The sequence below is a fragment of the Corvus hawaiiensis genome, chromosome 26 (assembly GCF_020740725.1).
Source record: "Corvus hawaiiensis isolate bCorHaw1 chromosome 26, bCorHaw1.pri.cur, whole genome shotgun sequence".
Lineage (NCBI taxonomy): Eukaryota > Metazoa > Chordata > Aves > Passeriformes > Corvidae > Corvus > Corvus hawaiiensis.
In genome coordinates, this window is record NC_063238.1 from 14,444,716 (window position 1) to 14,465,925 (window position 21,210).

Sequence of the window (21,210 nt, forward strand, 5' to 3'; positions counted from 1 at the left end):
GTAGTCATATTGGTTCCAGTGAGACCATCTACCCCACAAAAGTTATTCACAAATGTATTGCAGAAATGGGTCCAAAATTCACTGGCAAATAGAGTTTTTATATATTTTATAATTCTTATTGTATGATGAGAGCTTAGACTTGACTTTACCAGTATTGCTCATTTTTTTTAGATATGAAAGAAAAATCAGTTATATATTGTTTTTCAAGCTGTACATTTTTTTAAACACGTGTTGACACTAATAACTGTTTAACTCATTGATTCGCATATATTCGGATTTGCTTGATACTCAGGAAAGATGAGCTGTGGGTCACAGCTACTCCTTATTAAACATTTAGCTGCTAATGTTAGCTGTGTACCTTTCTGAGGCACAAATTTAAACAGTTTATATATAGTATTTTTACTCATGGAAATGGTGACTGTCACTGTGTTTTGTGAGAAGTTGGGTTATGTTACTGTCAATTAGAAAAGAACAAAGCAATTTTTTTGTATAAGGAAATTGGTCTTCTTCATATTCTGAATTCATAAAGGAAGATATGATAGCTGAGTTTAGATCGTGTGCATACAGTGAACGTTGTCAGACATTAAAGACAATAAATGCAGAATCATGTTAACAGAGCACAAATGTTTTTCTTTAAGGGATTCTATCAATCTAAGCCTGGAAATACTGTTTTCTGACTTCATTGAAGTCTGGTGTATTATCACTCTTTAACATTATATTAGAGCACATTAAAAAAAGGAGTTTTAATTTATAATCACATAAATGCCTCTGTTATTATACCTATTGAACTGCTATCACTAAAAGATTCTTAATTTCTAAGATTTTTCTGGTGTCAAATTTCAAAATAATTTGAATACTGCATAATACAGGAATTGTGTGCTATTAAATGCTTGTTGTGAAGCACTTGTTTTAATGCTTAGTTTTATTCCACAATATCCTAGACCTGTTAACTACATGTGCCTATACGTCTGGAGCCATATATTTATGAAAGAGTATAAAAACAAATACATGTGCGTGGATTTGTATCTGTGCAGGAACACATACACCTGCACACTAACACAAACTCGTGTGTGCACATACAAAGGGCTAAATACTTAAATTAAAGCCTATGTACATATATCTTTTAGGAAAATGGTCAACAAAGAACAAAGGAAAAATGTCTTTGTCTTAAATCACTTATTTTTCTGAGAGCTGGCAGTGCACGGCTATGGTTTCTTTTGGTCTAAGGAAAGATTGCCATCTATTGGATGACCTTGGAAAAGAACGGGTTTTTACTATGTATGTGCTCTGTAATTCATGAAAAAATATAATGAAATTGAAGATTTCAAGCTTAAATTGTACATGTTATTATTGTTAAATGGTATAAAACTGCTTTATTTTCAAAATTGTGATTTTGAATTCTAAATTGACTTATGTTGCAAAATACAAAGGCAATAGGTGTTTGCTTTAGAATGAACTACGTACTGGATGTGCATGTACACAGTAAGCTCTGGTAGCAGTTTAAATGTTTGCAGAATATTGAGTCCAAGTTTCTTTATTTAAGTTTACTGTAACACAATGGAAGGGACTTAAGCCAGCTATTAATATATTTATAATATGTTTTCCTCTCAAGATTGGGAATGGAATGATACTCTTCTCCAGAAAACAGTATTTGCCCAGCTCTTACAGAGGGTTGCACTGCATTGCATTTAAAACAAAAATATCACTCGGCTTGAGCTTAAAATGTAATGCTTTTTTTTTTTTTTTTTTAACTTACAGACCAAGAACTTGCCAGTCAAGATGAAAAACTTCTTCTAATGGAATCCAGCTTGAAAGCAACTCAAGAGCAGCTAAGTGAGCAAATAGCAGAAACAGTTCGCCAAGAACAGAACAGTAGAAAATCACAGACGGAGAGCTGAAGACCCTGAGAAAACATATTCTAACTTCTGAAGAAGAAATTAGTGATTACAAGTGAGTTACTTCTTTTTCAGTATTTGAAAAACAGAAGTCATTAAAGTCAGCAGTAAATCCTTTTAATATGTACGGTATTAATCATTTCTCTCAGGTAAGAGGTAGTGTAAGTGTGTTCTGTAACTCAATTGAATAAACTATTAAATCTAAATGATTGATTAATGTATGTTTTAAAATACGTTCTGCACTTAAAAAATCAAGTGTTGAAAAATACTATTATTAGGAGTTTGGTTTATTTTTAAAATTAATATTTTGTAGTGTTGAAATAGAATAGTAAGTGTAATTGTTTATTAGCTATCTGTCAATGGTATTCTCATCTTCCTCTTTTTTGAGACCAAAGGTTACATATGGGTCTTATTGTCTTTCTTTTTTTGTTAGAGAAGCTGCCTCTAAGCAGAGGCTACCAAATTAAAGGAAATTTGGTGTTTGAACTTTTAGTCACAATAGCAAGGTATATATGAAGTTGCTAACATAAACAAAAAAAAAGCGAACTGTATACTTTAGATGAGTTTACACTGAAAAAAGTACTTTTGCTCTAATCAGTCAAATTTCGTATCTATTAGATTGAAGGCTAACTCCTAGGATTTAATCAAAAAGTAACAATGTTCAAAAATTAGATTTTATCATTTAGCTTAACATTAACTATATTTTATATTGAGCCACAAAGTGATTCATTATTTAGAGTTATTGAGATTTAGACTATGCTAAAAATTACTCACTTCACTTGATTCTTTTTCATGCAGTCATTCTCTTCTTATTAAAGTTATATTACATTAAGCAATCCCCATATATACAGACTGAATTTCAAGCTGTTTTGTAATATCACAGAGCATGATGAGCACTTTATACAACATAAGTTGTCTGCAAAAAGAAAGTCTGTTCATTTGGAGGTGGACTGAATATTTGGAGCTAAATGTTTTATCTCAGATTTGTGGCAAGCATCAAATATTAGCTCAGCAAATCTTCTCTGAGGAAGACTTGTTAAATTCGGATGCAACAAACATCATGCATCTAAAGTAAAATATTACGTATGCTCAGTGTAAATGACTCTTAGACTGGAACTTCATCCATGCTGCAGCTCAAATGTTTTAAGTTAATTTTTATTAACTAAAGACGGGGAAAAGCTTCATGGAAGAAACACTGTCTTCAGTAATGTGTCTTCATTTCTTTAAATAAAATAGCTTGGTGGTTTTCAACCCGTAGTTATATCTCTAAAGATATTACTAGTACTTCTCTAGGGAAAACACTGTCACTGATTTACTTTCCTAACACAACTTGAATCTTTTGCCATAGTGTGTTTTCTTAACCATTTGAAGTTATTCCTCAGTTAACAAAATGCCATTTTATACCAGATCTTTTAGATATTTATTTGAAAGTAAAAAAGGATACAAACTTCTAGGATTACTGATTGTGGTAACTTAGTGTGAGATGGAAGGGGGAGGGGGGAAGTGGAATTGAAAATCCCAGCTGTAACTGATTGATTGTGTCATGAAATATAGCTTTTGAGAGAGCAGGAATTTTGCAAAAGTTCACTGAAATAAGTTTCACTAACGCTGAAATAGAAGGCCAAATGATAATCATTAAAACATTTTTCAGAAGGACTTTTTAATAGATTTTTTATACTTTATATGAATAAATAAAACTTGAATGAATCTCTTCACATGCAAAAATTATTAATTAAGCAACCTTTTTCTGTTCTGTTTTCTACACTTATTCAGTGACTTTGGAAGTTTTTTGCTTCAGCATGTGAACATAATAAACTTTGAGTAAGGGAAATCTTTTCTTAGCTCTATAGATTATCAAAATTATTTTTTATTTAATCTTATGTAAAATTTTGACTTTAATTTTGATACCAGTACTTTTTAAAAGTACTATGACTGATTGCTGCAGGATCCCAGTAAGAAAATTATCTGTTGAATCTGGAAAATTAAAACTGCAAATTCAAAACAATAGGTTTAATAAAGTGGAACTGATAAATCTAAAAAATTAAAAACAAAGTCATTTAAATATTGAAATTTCCCTTTAAAACAACATCTTACTCTGTACCTGAAAACAGTAATGCTGTGCCAGCCAGTACCTGCTCTGTTCTGTTCCTTGGGAGACAGAAAGAACAATGGATCTCAGTCCCCTGGGTCTTTTGGGACAGGGAATGTCATAAGGGTTATATTTAGTCGCTATGAAGGGTACTGCACGTGTCATAAAGTAGCATCCCTTTGGTGCTGACTTATTCAAAGTCATACAGTCCTGGACTTTTCCTACCTTCCTCCTTAGTGAATCTGACAAATGCAGCTGGTATCAAGGCGAGAGCACAGGATCATACAAAGAAAAATGCAGCGCAGCATAAATTGGTCACTTAAAACTACATTGAGACCTGAGATTCTGCTGTAGCTGTTGTGAGGCCTTTGAGGTGAAAGGTCCATTTCTGTATGCTTTTATTTCCTTGTTGTGAAGTCCTTGTTATAAGTTCTTTTTCATGGACATGGTCAAAAAAGGAATTAGGATCTAAAAACAATAAAAGTCCCTTATATTCATTGATTTACCAGAATAAAAATATTTTCTTTTAGAACAGAGTAAAAAATATTTTCTGCTAATTTCACAGGGTGCCCAAAATACATTTATTTCATAGGGAAAAAACTGAAAGTTTTCAGAAGTCACAGGCTTTGTTTGTTGTATACTTATCCTGGATGAAATAAACCTAAGGTAACACAACCCCAGTCCCGCTCCCCAGCCCTCCACCCTACTTGCCTCCCCCCCAATATAAGCCTGTTACACCTGAAAGATTTGTTCAGAATGTCCAGTGGGAACTTGGAAATCGTAATAATTTGTAGTATCGATTGTGTGAAGCTATGCAGCTGGGGCCTCTAGTGAATAGACAGGAATAGACATTTTATTGATTAACTTTTACAGTCATATTTTCAGGACTCTGCTGCAACATAATTTTCACTTCCCAGCTTTGTGCTGCTGCATCATGAAACTTGGATTCTTCTCTCTTAACATTTACCCACCTGAGAGAAACAGTACAGACTTGCCTTTTTTAAGCTGTGCTCTGCACAAATGCATAATATTTGGTGTAGTGAATTCCTTTAAATTTCCCCTCTGCTGTCACAATAAAATGAAAAATCTTCACAAGCGGTGTTAGCAAGTATTGAATAAGTTGCACATCTTTCCTAACTCCCCATTAGATGCTATTTGTAACATCTAGTAGTTCTACTCCTCCTTTGCATTTTCATTCTAATTTTCTAAATGGATAAGATTCTGGCAAAAGAAACCCCCCCTCTCTACATCCACAAATTCCAGAAGTGCTTAAAAGGAAAACCAGAGCAGCCCCATAAAGAAATAGATGCTTTTTTTAGTTAGTGAAATTTTAAAATGAGAAGACAAAATGTTCACTTTGAAATCTGAAAGGAATTATCAGTAAAATCTGATTCATTTTCAGGAGCGACATCCTGCATTAACTAAAATTGCTTGTAAGATTACTGAGAGGACTGGATTTCAGTACAGTTACTAATAATTTAAAAATATATGTAGACGTACTGAAATCTCAAAAGACATTTTTTTTTCATTTCTGGTACTATTAATTTCCAGAAAAGAAGAAAAATGGCATTGAGCCATTGTGCAAATGACTGTTGCATATTTGCTGGTTTCTTTAGTATGGGTTACTTTGTACATTAGATGCCTAAGCCATTTCTGTTTCATGCACTTAGAAAATTACCAGTGAAAATCACAATCCACTTTTATTCATTTAGTGACTGTTCATTATTAGTTATTTTATGTGCTAACTTTCATGTGAACCATGTTTTTGACATAAGTTTAATAATGAGTTATAGGCTAAATATTCACCACCCCATCATCACTGGTCCTAATATAATTTAAACGTCTGTCATCCCACTACTTTTTCTATGCTATGTTGCTATTAACATCTTCTAATTATAACAATGCTTAAGATATTCGTGGCCATGTTTCCTTTTGTCCTTCCCATCTCATCAGAGACATGATGGTGTGCACCATATGGAGCTACAATGGAGGCAGAAACTCTCCCATCCATCACAAAATGTTCACTCTGTTTACCATTGTCAAACTCATGACTGCATCATTTCTGTTTTGTTTAAAAAAATCGGGAAAAGTGTGGAAGACTTAAAGGTAAGAATAACAGCTTCAAAGAAAGAGGATAAGTGGCAACTTTCTCAAGACCTTGGTGTCCACTGGTCCTGGAATAAGTAGAAATAGTCTAAGTCAGGTGAAGAACTAGAAAATTTGAAGAAGCAGGTAAGTTTCTTCCTATGCCTGGAAAATTAATGTATTATTTAGCAAACTGAGTAATAGCAGTATCAGATTTTAATGGCATCCTAGGCCCCAATCTTTCAAATATATGTGAATGCAAGTCACAGTTTCACAGTTTTGTGAAACCAATTACCCTATAAACATGTGAAAAGCTGTTCACAAGTTTGCAAGATTGAAGATGAAAACTGTTTTAAGGATCGCTCATGATTTTGTTTTGTAGTTGTGATGTTTCGTTATAGAAGTAGTGAATTATGATGTAAGGATTACAGGAAAACTGTGAAATGTCTGACTGTATTTTAATTTAGATTAATTTAATGGAAATCCAAATTAGTGTTTGTGTGTGTGATTTAGTTAAAGAAAGAGGAAATGGTATCCCTCTTCTGAACATTTGTGGAGATGTTAAATGAGATCAAAGTAGTAGTTCAGTAAGTTTTATATGTTCTATTTAGATAATCCCCTAAATGCTTAGGACTCTGTGCATAGCATGTTAACTGAATTTCTAGATTTTCTATTTAGTTTCTTTCTCTTGTTCTATTTTGACATATCCATGCTAACATTTTGACATATCCAGGCTTCTTACAGTTGTGTTAACCTTTTCATTATGAATTAGGCAAGGTAAATTTTAAAACTTTTTAAGAACTAATAAATTTGAAATGTTTTAAATGTTTATTAAATAAATTAGATGCAAAATATAACAACGTATTTCTTAGAGCCTTTTTTACAGTGCACAAATTCAGAACTAGTTATAGTTCCCAAATTTAAGCACAGAATTCCAAGGTTTATCATGACATAGTTGAAGGCTGCTTGACTCCATTACTTTATCTTTTTCTCTAAGAGAAATTGCAAATCTGAAGTATTTTAATAAGCTTGTGCCATTTATTTTGATTTTTAATTTCTCACTATTACTAGAAAAAGTAAGACATTAAGTAAATAAAAATTTGTGTTTATGACTTTCACATTATCTATGACATGTATTAAAAAACCAAAAAAAAATATTATCTGTGCAAGTCTAGGATCTGATCCTATATATTTGTGTCTTCCAGTTATGACTGAGAAAAGCTGAATTGATTGCAATGGAAATCTACCTGACAGTAAGTATTTGCAGTGGCAGACAAAATTAGTTAAGAAAAGAGAATATAAAATTAAGAAAGACAGATGGACTCATAAGAGTGAAATACAAATAGTCTGAATCAGGATTGATTTCAACATAATGTGGTGGAGGAATCCCCACTTATTGATCAACTTTAAAGCTCATGCACAGCACTTAAAAAGATAAAGTAAGCAAGGTCAGATAATCAAAGCATTTAAATAGTAAAAACAGCAACTGCCACTGTAGACTGCTAAAATAAATCCATAATACAAATTGCTTTAGCAAAAAGTGGATGAGCAGCTGATCTTCCTATTGAACTTTTATACTGTTCAGTGACCACACTGGGGAGAGGATTGGAAGAAATGCCTTGAAGATCAATATTGAGTGAGATGTAGCAGGGATTCATTCTGAACATGAAAGAATTACAAGTATGAGAGTAGAGATCCTGAGGAAATGTCATCAAGAAAGGACCGTTTTTTTAAAATATCACACATATTATATGAACATAGTATTAGTTGATATCCCGTTATGATCTTTGAGCATTCAAAGCTTATTAAATCAGAAATTTACTTCTTGCAAAACATAAAAATAGGACAAAAAGAACTAATGATTTTAATGAAATTACTTCTAAGAATTTAGTAACCTCTGTATCCAAAACAAGGGGAAATTTAATCATCCTAATTAGTACAGTGTTCAGTTGAGGCAGCTACTTTTCAGCCATATGTATTTCAAGTTTTTGCTGAATAGGAATGATGAACCAAAATATTGTATTTTTTCTGGGGTTTTTGATCTTTTTTGTTTTTTCAAAGACCAACATGCACCTGTAATTAACATGTTTAATGTAATTGCTGTTTCTTCAGGTCTATTCCAAACAGCATTTTCGCAGACATTTTAAATATTCTAACTACAATGCTCTGATGCAAGAGCTTCAAATTTCAATTTCTCCTAAACCTGTATAGGCTTTTCATTTTAAAATAGATGTTAAAAATATGCCATAGCTTTAATTAATACATTAATTTTTCCAGCACTATTCAGAGAGTATTTGTGAGAAAGAAATACTAGATGTGGAAGTACTACAGTAGCTCATTGTATCAAATACATTGTTTTCATTCACTGTTTTATTACATCATTGTATGAGAAATATTGCATTTTCATGGACATAGTACCCCTTTTAAATGAAGAATCCTTCTTTTTTTTCTTTTTTTTTTTTTTGGACTGTAATCTTCCTTTACTTTCAGGCTCATTGCCCTGCCTATAAAAATGGTGTTATTGTTAGAAATTAATAATTCAAGGTGTGAAGTTATTTGCATTTTGAACAATAAAAATGGAGCACTAAAACTAGAGGGTTTCAAGGATATAGAAAAAAATTTTAAAAAGCCCAACAAGTAAAGAGAGCATTTGTGTTCTCTTTGAAGATCCCTTTTGACAAAATATGTTAGAGTAACTTATTCTCACAGTCATGAAGTTTGTTTGCTGTGGTAACTGTACCACACACCCTCTTGTAACACATAATTATTTACAACTACTATTGGCTCCATTTTTGCTGTATGAATTGCTGATGACAGCAATTTCAATGTAAAATTGTGAAAAACCATGTTCATAGTTGTCAAAGAAAGGTCAGCTTATTTGCATTCATTAGGAACTTGGAGGGCCGTACAACATGCTTTTCCTCTGGAATTCTTATGGTTATTGATTTGTATACAGCTGTAGGAAAAATTAGTTGGAATTACATTTCACTTACCACTGGAGGCTTTATATTAATAACAACGAAGTTATACATAAAAATCACTAGAACCACCAAATTAAATAATTGTAATTTTTAAAAAGTAAAGTTTTTACATTTAACTTTTAAAAAATAATCTCTTTTGTATACCCTGAGGAAATCTTTTAGTGAACTTTTGGTAATACTTACAGTGCTTTTATTTGCACAAAAATGCGTAGGCACTTATATTAATGTGATATAAAGTATTTGAAACTTTTGATTTAATAGTGGTCTTTAAAGATGCTTATAAACAAAGACAATAGGTAATCATATGATTAAACTTCCTTATATACTGAATTTTTCTTATATAACTGTATAATTACTAACCCCAAAATGTAGTTTAAGCATATGAATAATCCTGTCCTAAAAAATGATCTTGTGTTTGTACTCTAGTTATTAAAGACCTTTCAATATCAAGAGCTATGAAAAATCATAAGGAAGTGTTATAGCCATCCTTGACTGCTAGCTCCTAGGTATAAAAATATACGGCTAGAGTCTTCAAAAGAAAGTCTACATGGGTAACATACCAACAGTGTGGGGTCAGGTAAAGCACATTGTCAAACTGTGACAAACCTGTGTCTAAATGGAGAGAAAGGAAGAGAACTTCAGATTTACAGACAGCAACGATGCTCAGGTGGTATGCATTTGAAACCTTGTTTGCATTACATTGATAAATACCGTACATGATTAGTGCATATTTCTGTGAACTTTTAACACTTTAAATGGATTAGAATGTCTTATTTTGATCATATCCATATTGTTCATTAAGATAAGATTAGGTCCTTTAAAAATGTTTGGCTTATTTCCATTGCATTCAAAAATGTTTAAAGTAGAAAATATGGAATACAGTTTTCCATAGTGTGCATATATAACACATGTTTGAGATTAATCAAATCATAGTCACCTCTAATTAACAGCAGGGAGCAATTCCAACATGGGACAGGGCCAGATGACTAAGAAATGAAGCATATATTTAAAAGATGCAGCATACTAAGAAAAGAAAAATAGGTTATGACTTATGACTTAAAAATACTGAGAAGTTTTTAAACCTGTGGTTCTGTGCATGTGGTTTAAACATTTTACTTTGCTTTTTTTTTAGCTGGGCCAAAAATTTTCAGAGCCCTACAGTTTTGTAGGTAAACACAGTTTTCTCTCAAAGTTAATTCTTTTCATTCTCCATAATTAATAGATTCAAAAAACCTCCGACCTTTGCAACTTCAGATGAGCAGCTTTTCTTTCAAATTCTAAAAATGTCTGATTTGTATGCCAAAATTCCATCATTTGCCATGGCATTTGCTTAGCACCACAGGAAAAGCAGTGATCAAGGAATTGATCAAGGACATACATTGAAGTAAGTTGAATCTTTCATCCTGTTTGTTTTTTTTTTTTTAATAGGAAGTTATATAGTTGATGAAAAAGAAAACTCTAGGAAAAGAAATGTAGTTGTGCAATGAAGACAACAGGAGAACTAGATACTTCCCTGTCCTTTCCCTCAGACATAATGAAGATACTACCACTAAACTTTTCTGAATGTCAGTCTGAGATACTGCTGTCTGATCTGCGGCAGACTGAACTTTGCCAAGAACTACTGTAGCCAATGATAATTTGCTTTGAACACTTAAAGGTCTTTGTGAAGTAGCATTAACAAAAGACACGAGGAAACAATGTTGTGTCTGGTCTCTGACTGGGGATTTGAGCCAAGGTCATTTTCATTGCAGTGTAGGACAATAGCTCCTGAGCACACACAAGTTTTTCTGCCTCTCAGTGATTCAATAACTTCTAAACTTGCCTATGAATAGGGGAAAACTCTGCAAGAAAGACTAGAGAGCAATCCCTCTTATATCAGCATGGAATGATGTTAGTTCAAACTGCTTCAAAATAAAAGAGAAATTAATCTCTGTTCTCATATATCCCAAATGAGAGTTCTGATAGAAAGCAATTTCACACTTTATTTTTGCTTAATGTGAATTGCCTTCTTTTACCCCATGTTCCCAAATTCCTTTACTTCAACTGCCTATGTATGAAATGATAATAGAGATGTATTCTCATATCATGGATGCTGATATTTATGAAACACTCAGACACCATTGTGTTGAAATCAGTGGCTTTATTTATGTTGGTTTGTTTGTTGTGTCATAATGTGAGCCGTGTTTCTCAGTTTAAGTCATGTTAGCTGGTGTATAGAGACATTATCTGTAAGTTGTAGATGCAGAATTTGCCATTGAATGGATTAGAAGTTTGTTCCAGGATCTTGTTTTGGACTTAAATATTTTGTGCACTCTCCATGATTTTTAAAAATAATTACATGAAAATTAAATTGTAGGTTTTGGAAACTCAGGTAGAGTGAAGGATATTTTTTCATTCATATCAGCATTTGAACATTGTACTTCAGTAAAATCAGCATCAGAGCCTGCTTCCAAGTCAAAGAGATTTTAGGAGGTACCCAACTTAAAAGTAAAATTGGATTCACCTCTTTTATATGGATATTTTTCAAAAGGAACACCTGTGAAGGGATTCCTTGCTTGGTGCACTGTATTGTCGGACTTAATCAGATCAGACAGAGATTTGGCCAGCAGACACTTTCTCTAACAGGGAAGTAACAAGTAAGGTAGCAAAAAACCCCAGGACAAGTAAGGGCCAGAGCACAGCACTGACCTTCTCCAAGACAGAAGAACTTTTCAACAGAATGGATGTAGAACTTAGATAGGTTATAGCTCACTCTCTCTGCATACACATACTCTCATATATTTGTTTGTTAATATCTTCCTTTGAAATATCCATATTATTTTAATTTACACTTTTCAAGATAATTTGGCCTTGAGCAAAAACTCAGCAAGAAAAAATTTCAATCCAAGCACATGAAGATGGGCAAAGCTCTAGGGAACTCAAAAGTGTGTCTAATAATGGAAAATTTTGTGGTAGGCAGAAGAGTGCTAAACAACTGTAATGGCATCCTGGCAATCAATGAAGCTACAAAAACTGGGGGGTCGGTTTATGTCATCATCTTACTGAAACTGGTGAGTGTGCAAAGGATTTATTGCTCACAAACACCAAATGAAATTGTGAATAACAAACTCTAATGAAAGAAACTTAACCTTGACATAAACATAATACTCCCTTGTCTATAATTTTCAGAACTGTATTGTATATTAGCCCTTTAAGGATAAGCATCATCAATATAATGCAAAAATTCAAATGAATTTTTTAAAGATAGGAAATTATCTTGTTCTTTTTCTTGACTTTTTTTCAAAATTATAGTCAGAGATTTAGAAGAAATGGACTTTAAATTGGCATCTATTGCTGTCTCCAATAAAATCTGCAACAGCAAGCACCTTCTTCTGGAACCAAGAAAAGGATTAAGAGGGTTCCATGGTTCTGTTTGATTTAACCTTTGATTTTAAGTTAATTGATTGATGTTCATTTGGAATTCCATTTCAGATGGATATTCCAATTGTCAGAATTCATAATGGCAATATATACTCTCTTTCTAAGTTTGGTATCCCTAGGATTACATGAGAGCCCTTCTTAAGGATGAAAGACATTTAGGCCTGCAAGAAAACACTTGAATGGTTTGAAGTAGAAACTTTTTATCATCAGACATGACAATATTAAGTCCATCCTTTTCATTATAGATTTCTCACCAGACTTGAGTGTTCTCTTATAGACTGTAGTGCTGACTACTATTAATAGTAGCCCCCCTTGAATTCTATCAGAAATGAATTGAATTTGTCTGAGTGGCTTTGTTTTATTTTGTTTTGGTTTTTTGGGGTGTTTTCTTGTTTGTTTGTTTGTGGTTTTTTTCCCCTCTGCAGCTGTTGTGGCCCAGTCCACCTGGCAGTTTAAGGGAAAGGTTGCTTGATTTACTTTGAGTGGTGCACAGGAAAAGCAACAAAATTCTCAGGAGGTTTAGTATCAAACTTTTACTTGTAAATTTTAGAACATTTAAGGTAAAATAAGGTACTTGGCAAATTTTAAAATGTAGCCATTTTGGTTAGAAAACCAACAATAAAAAACTTAAAATTAACACTTGAGAAAATGTACAAAAGGGAAAAGAAATAAAGAAATATAAGAGTAGAAAGGTATAAAATCACCACCTGTGGATCCAGAAATGAGACCTGATTGTTGAAATTTTGAGGTCTCTTGGTCAAAGTGATGTTGCAGTCTTGATCCACCAGGGGCGGGGGAAGCGTTCAGTTTGGAGTGAGGAAAGTAGTTACATTATTTAATACCTAATAATATACCTGAATTCAAAAAATACAAATTTTAAAAAATTCATGAACAATACTTGTGGTAATACCATCTAACTCTTATCTAGCAATTTACATTCAGAGATGTTATATTTTGCTAAGGATGTGTAATTTAATTTAATTCTTTAAGAATACAAGGTTTTTGTATAGATGTGTGTGTATTTATTGGGGAATAAAAGTGATTTTTATAGATTAGGACTTTGGAGAACAAGATAGTGAAGTGTCTTGTCTTGGGTATCAGCAAAGATAAAAAGAGCAAAGCCATTTGAATAAAGGAATGTGAAAAAGACCAATTTATAACAGCAAATGAGCATGGGAACTCACAGGAGCCACCTAATCTACAGAAAATCTCTCTGTATGAGCTGAGACTCCATGGGAAAAAATGCAGTGACTTTTTTCATTTTTCTTTCAGTGAGAAAGGGAATAGGCTACTTGGTGTTTATTGAAGGGGAAAAATGCACATAATTTGACAATATTTGAATTCTGTGTTACTCTACTGTAATTTTCTTGTTCACTCTGGAAGTTTGGATTAAATTCCTTTTCTATTGATAAAGCCATGTAAACTCAAGAAAACTAGTTTTCTCTGCCTCCCCTTCTCTTGCATATGTATTTATAGAGGGAAATATCTTTTTGTTTGTTTATTTATTTTTACTTCTAACTTAACACAGCTGTGGAAAAAATAGTGTAGTTTGAGTGCTTATACTTTTCATCCCTGTACTTAATACACAAGAAAGAAAGCATTGAGATAAGTGGAACAATATAATAAAATGTTGGTTTAAATTGGATAGTTCTAGAAAAAGAAATATTTTGCAGGAATGAAAGCTCTTCCATCTAAATTATACCATGTAATCTAACCTGGTTTTAAGCTTAAAAAGCCTGCAAATCATAGAAAAACTGGAAGAAGGGATTGACTGCACACAAGAAAAACACTGCCATGTACAGGAGGAGCTTTTAGAAGAGCAGTCTCAGATGAGAATTCTCCAGCTGGACTAGGGTGCAGTAGAAAAACTGATAAAATACTACAGTACTCAGGTACAGTATATGAAATTGAAGCTTAATATTTGAAGTAATGTAAATGAATGCTCCTAGGTTATTTTTCCACTGGAAAAGGAAATATTGTTTAAATAAAATTACCCATAAAATTCACTTTCAACACATGAGAGTTATTACTGAAAATATTCAGTCAATATAAAAGAACATTACTTCTCGAACTCTTGTGGGTGGGATTCATCTTGTCTAACTTTTGATGTCTACAGCCTAGGTGGAAATACAGGAGGGAGGTCCCTAAGTTCCCATTATGGTTGTTGGAGACTTAGTCAATCCAGAGAGTGGAATCAAGAGCTGAACAAACACTGAGCCAATCAAGTATTAAAGTGCGTTTTTTGATCAGTCTAAAAAAGTCTCCAGAGTTACATTCAACGAGGCCTCCACTCAATGCAATGGAAGGATATGTATGCAGTCACACATAGTCAACTGAATGCAGATTGAAAAAATTGATGATCTGGTGAGTTACCTTTTCCCAATAATTCATTAAATGCTAAATTTTAAAAAACAAAATATTTATTTGTTTGGTATAACTAAATGTTTCACAGGTATTAATGCAGATCATTGCTCTCAAAAATATTATACAAATACAAGAATTAAAAAAGGAATGATTCATGACGTAGAGGAAAAAGAAAGTTAAAATAATAGATGATCTTTCCTGTGTCTGTGTCTTTTATTGTTTATATTTAGAGCCTTTTTTTCTCTTGGTTTTGGGTTTGTTTGGTTGTTGGTGGTGTATTTTCTTTTTTTTTTTTTTTTTTTTTGATAGAAAAAAAAAAAGATTGAAAGAATGTGGATAGATGAGAAAGTGGGCAAATATAAAAGATAGTAGAATGACTAATATTCTTTTCCACCCTACTGTTACCATACCATACCAATGGAGATTGATTATTTGCTGCATTATTTCACTATAGAAGTGCATTAATTCTGGAGCTTGACTCAACCTTGAACAGAAAGAATATAAAAATATTTATTTAAATGAAATTTGTTGCCACCTGTGAACCAGATGGTTGCAAAGTGTTTCCACTGAAAATATTTAAACATCCAGAGGCAAAAAGAAAAAAGATACAGGTTGAATAAAACAAATATATTTTAGTTTTTGAAGGTTTCATTACAAGCAATTTCAGTGGAAATAGAGGTTGAATAATTACTACACAAAATTTTGATTAAATTTTTCACTTACTTTTATGATGTTTTGCATTTCCAGTGTTTCTGACATATAACCCATCAGGGTACTAAAAAAAATTAAAAATACAGTAAATCTGTAGTTGTTTACTTGAATAAGTATTTTATAATAAGGCGATTTCAGAGTAAAGAAATATTTAACATAGAGGTAAATATGCAAAGAAAATCAAATCAAGCAAGTGAAATAGTTAATCATGCTAACACTTGGATTATCAAAGTATCATCACACTAATTTGTTTATGCATGTTGATTCTTGCCCAATAGAGGCAAATTGCCACTGGGAGCAACTGGTGCCGTTAAGCTGCCAAATTAGTCTGTTCTCCAGCTAAGTAGCTTGGGAAGGTACACTGAAGGTTTCCTCTTTCTAAAGACTCTATTTATTATCTTTACTTGTGTAAAGAGTTCATTAGAAAGAATTTTATATTGAAATATGGTAACTTTTTAGCCTCCTTTAATGCAGTCACACGTCTTTAACTACCAGACATAAAACTGCTTAATTCTGTGGTTATTAATGGATTCATATGTCATAAAGCCAGAAGAAACAGTGTAATCGAGTCTCATATGTGACACAATACAGGCCATAGGACCTCAGTGAATTAAGTGGTACGTCATGTCTAAGTAAATGTGACTGAAATGGAGTATATTAAAATACAGCATACATTTTTTTAATACACGTTTGACTTTAAAAAGCCAATGTACCAGAATTTGTGACAATCCTTCATAGGTTCTCTCAATAAATCTAGCTTTTAAACCCTTGCAACATGTTGATTCTGTATCATTTTAGCCTCTTACTCAAAATTTCATATGAAAATTCATATAGAACTAAAGTATATTATCTTTTCATCTTAATCAACAGTATCTGAAATCTCTTAAAACCAGTGCACATAGTAGGGTAAGTTGTGTTTACAGTACAGTCACAGTAATTTGTATTATTTATGTTAATCTAGTTATATTAATCTACATATTTTCTTTATATCTACAGTCAATGCAAATTAATATGGAATTATGATATCAGTCCTTCAATAGTTTGAGTGGACTAGATTAGTAAATGCCAGGGCAGAATTATTTGAACCTCACAGGTAGACCCAAAAAAGTATTGACAGAGAATTAGTAGAGCACTACTAATTAGTAGTTTCTACTTTTTAAAAAACCTTTCACCGTTTCTAAGAACATACAGCCTAAAATTGGTCAAGAATTTTTTTTCTAACAGCTCTTCAAAAATTCTTAGGAATTCTACATAGGAAAGTAAAAATCTATATGTACTTCTGTGACTGCAATAATTTTTATCCTAAGCCAAGTACTGTGAATTCCATTGTTACTTTTGATTTCTTAAATGTCTTTTTTTTTTGGTGAGGGAGAGATGCAGATCTACGTAATGCCGTTGAATAAATTACAGAAAGGATCTTATTTTTATATTCAAATACCTTGGATTAATTACATCCCACTCATTAATTTTTGTGGGGTTTCTTCTCTTAAGATACTGTTTGTGCACGTATGCACAGTGACATATGAGTATATACATGCAAATCAATGTCCATGGCTATGTCTATATGCAACTTGTCACATAAAATTTATAACAACTTTAGAACATGTTTGCACCTCAAAATATGACTTTTTCAAGATTCCTTTTGCCAGAAGAGTTACTAATTTCTAGTTTTATAATTAATTCCTACTCATGTGTTTTAAATTGATAGAATCAATCAAAATAGACTCAATCAGCATTTTAAGAATTAATTTTGTAATTGGTATAGTTTATCTATGCAGCATGTTTTAAAAAATGTTTCAAGGTAAGGAATACTTTGATAAGCACAGTTTAGCATCTCCAATACACCAATTTTCTCTGAAGTTTCTGAGGAAAGCTCAACTTTTCTCCTCCAAGTCTAGTTCTAAACCCTATGTTTAAAAGTCTTTACACATTAATTTTGAATTTTCAGAAGTCTGGTAACTTAAAACAGCTTAACTTACCTTGCACCAGATTTTGCTTACTATGTTTTTGAGAACATTGTTCCATTATAGATTTCTAAGTCAGTAGCATTAAGATATTAAGTGTTTCTAAGCAGATCAAATTACTCATTTGCTTATTTGTTTGTTTATTCCTGGCAACAGTGATTAACTGCCATAGTGATTATGAGACCAGCATTTCACAGTCTTAGTATTCCATTTGAACTTATAAGTAATTTTCTATCAACAGTGTTATCAGTGAACTTCTGTGTATATGTTACTCAAAGAAATCTTGTAAGTAACTTCAGATTTTAAACTGTATAGACTATATCTATCTAAAATTTTGGACTATATCTATCTAAAATAAGCAATATGTATCAAATGATTCTTTTGATTTTGTTTCCTTTGAACAAAAAGCTACTGTCAAAGGTGAAAAGGTCTTTATTTTTCTAGTGGAAGTCCTTTTCATTTCTCTCATTGTTATGGATTAATAAGTAACCAATTTCACATTTTATTACAAAATAAGTAGAGGCAGGTGGCCAGAAGATTGGGAGAGTGGCATACTCAATTTCCTTGTGGCATATATTAAAATTTTAGGAACATATTTGCCTGGTCTTCTGCTGGGTTTAGTCAAACTTCAGCTGACAGGTAAGTAAGCATTGTATAAACATTTTATTTTGTTGTACCAAAATGTAACCTCTCTTCAAACTTTCGCATATAGTGGAGTGTTGTTAGCAACCAATATAGGAAACACCAAACTGTAAATGAGAAAAACTAAATAAACCATGAAAAAAGCTGGACATTGAGTTACATATTGTTTTAATACAGAATAAGCAATATCTAATAAAAAAATTTCATTGGCTTCCTTGTTGATTTTTAGTGTTACTGTTACTCTAACAATAGCTATTAGATTGTAATCTTTTTTTGTTGCTGTAAGACCGTAAGTTTCAAACATCTTCTAACTACTCTATTTCTTTGAACTATAGCTTTATCTTTTGAAAGGATAATATACCTTAGTTACACCAGTAAACTGACTGTAGGCTAAAACGAATTTTATTCAAGGCGATACTACTACCTGTATAAAGTGGAATTAAGGGTATATGATCCACTTTTGCTTCATTGCATGATTAGTATTGTGTGACAATTTAGGTTTATAAAGACACTTCTGAGTGAGCACCAAAAAAAGAGAAAAATATAGGGGTTTAAAAAATGAGTCCGAAGAGTCTGAGAGTCATGTCTATGAAGACTCTTTCTTTCATTTCTCCTTATTATTCTTTAATCAGAACTATTGCTTGTAAGTCATGTGAGACCAATCTCCAAACTGCATGCCAATGAATAATTTACTCCTAATTTGCTATAATCTCAGGAGACATTCAGAGCACCCACATGATGTATATTGCTTAGTAGCAACCCAAATGAGGGATTTGAGTATATGTGGGTGCATGCTGCTGCACTACCACTTCTGCTTACGTAAGTTTAACTTCTATCTCTAAAATACTCTAGAAATTATGTTTTCATTTAATTTATTTTTCCCTTCATTCCTCAATAATTGTTCTCTTTTCCAGATTAATTTTAGGAAATCTGTAGACAGCTACATGCAAATGCCTTGCTTAAAAATGAAAATTTCTAGAATTATAGCCATTATGTATTTACAGACACCTGACATTCTATGTACTGTATCTACTCTACAACAATTTATGCTTATGTAAATTGGGATGTAGAATAGTTGACGTCTTTTATGTTATATCACTTCATGACTTTTATCTTCTAGGTCAAATATAATTGAAAAAATATCTCAGGCTTGCTAAATTGACTTTACAACACAAAAGGTAACTACACAATGAAGTAATGTTAATTCAGTGAAAATATTATGATATGAGAAGAATTGTCGCCTGTTCATATATGAGAAGTTATATTAGTGCTAGAGAAATTACTTTGAAATAAATAACACCCTACGTCTTAGAACTTGAGAGGGAAACCGTGTAGGCTAGTACCTCTTACTTCTTTCTATGCTGTCAGGGTGTGCACATAATTTCTGTTACACTTATATATTTAGAAAAGATCACTCTCCAGTAAGGTTACAGCTCCTGGAACAGTTCCACAGCCCATGTGAAAATTAAAGAATTGAAGTATACAATTTCTATTTCATTTTTCATCATCCATATTAAATATACTTATAGATGGCAGTCAGATAATATTTTATAGAAGGGAAAAAGCCCTAAATTTTCAAATATATTATCCATATGTCTGATCCTTAATTTCCTATCCTTGAATATATTTGCCATTAAAATATTCAGTAAATTTGAAAAAGTCTTTATGTTTTTGGGGAATATTAGGTCATGCTTGCAGATGGGGAAGAGCAGAGGATGAGAAAATATTCTACATTGAGAAAACATGATTTCATGCTATGTGTGTTGATGGAGAAAAAAACCCCAAGCTTTTCTAGTTCCATGCATTTAGCTAGATTTAGGAAAGGATCTTTAAAAAGAGAAATCAAAGTAATCATGCATATGTATACATATAATGTTTATGTACCTTTCCTACAGAAGAAAAAAAAAGGGTGTATTAGTATTCACATTTGACATCCAAGGTGTGTTGAAATTACTAAAATACATAATTCAATTAGCAGGAGAGAAGGAAATGTCATATAGTGATGTTCAAGCACCTCTACATATCCATAAGAAACTATAAAATTATAATATTTTACAGGAGGTCAGAAATTACAGACTATGACCTCGTGTCTATTTTAGTCTGAAGAATCTGTTTACTCATCAAATAATAAGGAAATGGACCTCCTGCAAAAAAGATCAGTTAAGAGCCACTGAGATTTGCTGCATGAAATGCTTCATTCTTTTCTTCAAGGAAACCTTGTTTAAAGACTGAGTTTTATGAATAATTATTAGAAAGGCTGCAAGGGGCCTTTTTATATATATATGTGTGTGGTGTGCATATATAATTTACATATGTAATATAGAACTAAGAGTCCTGAATTCCTTTGGAAAAGGATATTCAGGACTTAAAAGGGCATAAGTTTATGTTCGTAGAATCATATAATCACAGAATGGTTTGGGTGGGACCAGACTTTAAAGATGATCTAGTTCCAACCCCCTGTCATAACCTTCCACTAGACAGATTGCTCCAAGCCCCATCCAACCTGGCCTTGAACCCTTTTAGGGATGGGGCATCCACAACTTCTGTGGGAAACCTGTTCCACTGCTTCACCAACCACACAGTAAGGAATTTTTCCCTAATGCATAATCTAAACCTACTCTATTTCAGTCTGAAGCCTTTCCACCATATCCCATCACTACAAGCCCTTGTAAAATGTCCATTTTTTTTGTAGGTCTCCATTAGGTACTGGAAGGCCACAATTAGGTCACCCTGAAGCCTTTTCTTTCCCAGGCTGAACAAACCCAAGCCTCTCAGGCCTTCCTCATGGGAGAGGTTCTTCCATTCCTCTAGTCATCCTGGTGGCTCTCCTCTGGACTCACTCCAACAGGTCAATGCTCTTCCTGTGCTGTATGCGCTACATGTTGACAAGGTAATGCTTTTTTTCATCCTACAGCACTGTGTAATAATTTAATATAAAGTGTTGCACATAGTTGCAAATAAAAATATTTTCAATATCACTGCTGACTCTGTGTTTAATATAAATTGCAATTAGGAAAAAGCAGGGAAATGTATAGAGTTTGATTGCTATTGACCCTTTA

The 21,210-nt window shown here is 32.6% G+C and overlaps 1 long non-coding RNA gene across 2 annotated transcripts; it reads left to right on the forward strand.

Moving 5' to 3' along the window:
* The first annotated feature begins 1,760 nt into the window (after positions 1–1,760).
* Positions 1,761–20,854, forward strand: LOC125317376. 2 transcript variants are annotated; one of them, XR_007200038.1, is made up of 5 exons: positions 1,761–1,950; positions 7,275–7,322; positions 14,587–14,834; positions 19,272–19,329; positions 20,844–20,854. It is a non-coding gene; the product is annotated as an uncharacterized LOC125317376 (long non-coding RNA). The 2 variants fall into 2 exon arrangements; XR_007200037.1 differs by lacking the exon at positions 20,844–20,854 and having other exon boundaries at positions 19,272–20,602.
* Positions 20,855–21,210: the final 356 nt, after the last annotated feature.